Below are 3,368 nucleotides of genomic sequence, written 5' to 3'. Positions count from 1 at the left end.
AGAAGATTTCATTGATTCTGGTAGTACAGAAGTATCCTACAGGTCCTAGAGGAGGTGATGTTCCTCTGGTCACGTGAGAGGACCAACCACCAGTCCTAAACTCTAGTCTATCAATGGTGGACAACAATTTCCTCTTTTGTGGGGAATCATGAACTAGAGGTAAGTCAGGCCTTTGCCCTCCCCACAGGAACACTGATTCACCTACTACAGGAGCTGAGTGATGAGATATCCCTCCCAGTTGATAGATACCTGTAAAATACAAACATGATGAGAAAGAGGAGGAAGAAAACAGGAACTGACCTTTAGACATTGTTTGTGAAGAATATTAATCAACCAGCCACACCCATAAATAAGAATGTGGGCGGTGGTTTCCTAATCCTAAGTGGGTGGGGCTCAGTCTAAAATGTAAGTCTATCTCTCTCTCTCCCCTTTTCTTTTAAATCATTCAGTGTCTCAATTATCCTAATGTATCACTGGTGATATAATATCTTTTATTCTCTCCAGGTCTATCCTATCATTATCTCTCCTCCTCTCAGTATGTATCTTGTGTATTATTTGTGATGATCCTCCAGGACACTTGCAGCCATTGGGCTCACACATGCCTCCTCTCCTTGTGGAAGAGACCACTAAACCAGTCTAGTTACATATAGAAAGAGACTGAGGTTTTTACTAACTGGAGATATGACAGTTATTTGAGGTTTGACCCTTCAAATATGTTTTAGGTTGTTTAGAAAGTTTAAACTGATTCCGAACAAATTTGGATTTTTTTTACTAATTTTTAAAGTTACTCAAAAAGTTGGCAAAAGTCCCTTTACTATTCTTCAGGATTTTAGGCCAAATTTTGCTGAAATTTAAAAGTAGAGAATTCTTCATTTTTATAGCTTACCCTAAATTGTATACATGTTTTTATGTTGCATAGAAAGTTTAAGTAAATTCTAAGTAATTTAGATTTTTTTTTACAAATTTTTTAATTTGCTCAAAAATTGAGCAAAAGGCCCTGTACTGTAGTACATGACCTTTGACCTAATTTTGTCAAAATTGGCTAGGAGAAAATTTTACATTTTAATAATTTTTCTGAATACATCTGCATATTCTTATGCTTAGCTACATGTATGTATGTATGAGATTCAGTTGCCATAACCACTGAATGATTTGTTACTTCAATTTTTAGACAATTTGAATGAAGATGCTGGACTATTTCAAAAACAAGCAGTCCAAATGAGGTGAAAATATAGGAACAAAGATTATATGGTAATTTTTAACTTACAATTTCAATTTTAAATTTTTTGTTTATTATATAGGAATAGCATTAATTAACTGTCATATTAATAGTTGATGAGTTCATAGTTATATTACATACTGTTGTCATTGTCTTTTCAATAATTCCAGATTATTATATTATTATTTTTGTGTATATTTTATTACACATTAACATATGCACATTAAAAAGTAACATTGTTTTTTTATTGATTTTATGTTACTTTGAAGAAAAGAGTTGTAATAATGCCAAAATGATCAGAGCTGCTGCTACGAGGGTCTCTTCCTATTTGAGACTTGCTCCTTCTTCTTCGACACATTTTACCAAAAGAACACTCAGTGTTTCTGACAACAAGACCTCTTGAACAAGAGGACATCAAAAGTCCTGACTTTGCTCAGGCAGAGTTCAAAGGAATGTCTGCTTGCTTTCCTTGCCTTGATTATCTCAAAGAAAAGCAGAACGGTGCCATTGGTGGCATAACAGGAATGTATGGAGAGAAGGTCCAAGGATACAAACTATTCCAGCACAGGGTGGAGAATTCCCAAAGCATGAACTTGATGGAAATGGAATACCAGGTACAATATAATAACTGTTTATTGTTAGTTGTTTGTTGTTTGTTGTTGGTATTTATAGTTGGAATGAGTCTTGTTGGAGGAGATATGCTGATTGAGAAAGAGAAACTACCACTGTATGAAGGAGAAGGTCTCAGTGGTCTAGTGAACTCTGAGGTTTGGAGGAACGTTAGGCACTGGCCAAGAAAGGTCCCTGTTGGAATATATTTGAAAAGTACATCTTCATTTAGGTCATGATATATGACAACTTATACAAAATATGCTATGTAGAAAGTTTGAGCTAATTTCGACTCCAATTTTTCAAATTACAACCATTTTTTACCATTTTAAAGAAAATGCCAAAAATTTCAAGGCTAGATCTATTATTCCAAAAAATGGCTTCAAAATTTTTCCAAACTTTTGTTACATGCTATGATACATATTGAGGTAATTATGCTGTGTAGAAAGTTTGAGCTAATTTTGACTTCAATTTTTCAAGTAACGGCTATTTTTTTAATGCCAAAATTCTGAAAAAATACCCAAGGCTATAGCCCATGGTTTTTTTCTAAACAATGCCTCCAAAATCATTAAAAAATTTTATTACATTTTCAGATGCATATTGACGTCCTTATACTGTGTAGAAAGTTTGAGCTTTAATTTTTCAAGTTACGGCCATTGTTCTTAAATGCCAAAATTGCAAAAAAATACCATGAGCTATTTTATTATTATTATTATTATTAATAAACTTTACAATACATACTATAAAATGTGACAAAAAGAAAAGAAACAAAAAAGAGATGTATCGAAGGCAAACACAGTAACAAGACTGGCCACCTAAAATTACATAGTAAATAAAAAAATGAAACGAACAAATTAAAGAAGAATCAAAGTTATTTACAAAGTAATCAGTAAAAAGTGTGTTTAACATAAGTTTAGATTTATCTAAAGAATTATTAAGTAACTTAATTTTAGTTTTAGTAGGTAATGAGTTCCAAAGCCTAGGTAGTCTGCTAAAATAAAAATGCCTCGAAGTATTATTTGTACATGTAACATGAAGTAGATTGTAGTGACGATACGGATTAGTTGAGAATGTGATAAAGTTCCTAATATCAAAAGCAGCTGATGGATAAGACAAAGATTTTAGAAAAAAGAAAACATCATTAACCTCGTATGTCATCATTAATGGCAGCATCTGAAGTGACAATAGTCTCTCTTTATAGTCTGAAGAGTAGTCTCCCAAAATCCACTTCGTAGCTCTCCGCTGTACTCTTTCGAGTAGCATAATATCCTTAATAAATCTAGGATGCCATAATATTGAACAATACATTAACTGAGATCTCACCAAAGTTAAGTAGAGCAACTTCTTAACCCTCACTGGAGTAGAGGTACTAAAAGATCTCCTAAGCAAACCAAGGATTTTAAGAGCTTTAGAGACAATAAAAGAATAGTGATTGGACCATGATAAGTTATCAGAGAGCAAGATACCCAAATCATGTTGTGAGGAATTACTGACAATAGGCTGATCTTTAATAAAGTATGTGCTAATACTAGAATCACAG

General features: G+C 33.1%; 2 long non-coding RNA genes across 2 annotated transcripts; one reads left to right on the top strand and one right to left on the bottom strand.

The window, feature by feature from the left end:
* The first annotated feature begins 367 nt into the window (after nt 1-367).
* On the top strand, nt 368-1,405 carry LOC109583816 (uncharacterized). Its single transcript, XR_002185709.1, has 4 exons — nt 368-405; nt 505-697; nt 1,172-1,251; nt 1,302-1,405. It is a non-coding gene; the product is annotated as an uncharacterized LOC109583816 (long non-coding RNA).
* Nucleotides 1,406-2,797: 1,392 nt separating this feature from the next.
* On the bottom strand, nt 2,798-3,362 carry LOC109583818 (uncharacterized). Its single transcript, XR_002185711.1, has 2 exons — nt 3,152-3,362; nt 2,798-3,107 (listed from the first exon to the last, which is right to left on the bottom strand). It is a non-coding gene; the product is annotated as an uncharacterized LOC109583818 (long non-coding RNA).
* Between the last annotated feature and the right edge of the window lie 6 nt (nt 3,363-3,368).

The sequence above is a fragment of the Amphimedon queenslandica genome, unplaced genomic scaffold (genome assembly GCF_000090795.2).
Source record: "Amphimedon queenslandica unplaced genomic scaffold, v1.1 AMPQUscaffold_13278, whole genome shotgun sequence".
NCBI classification, from domain to species: Eukaryota; Metazoa; Porifera; class Demospongiae; order Haplosclerida; family Niphatidae; genus Amphimedon; species Amphimedon queenslandica.
The sequence above is the reverse complement of the archived record's forward strand: the minus strand, read 5'-3'. Positions and strand labels throughout refer to the sequence as shown.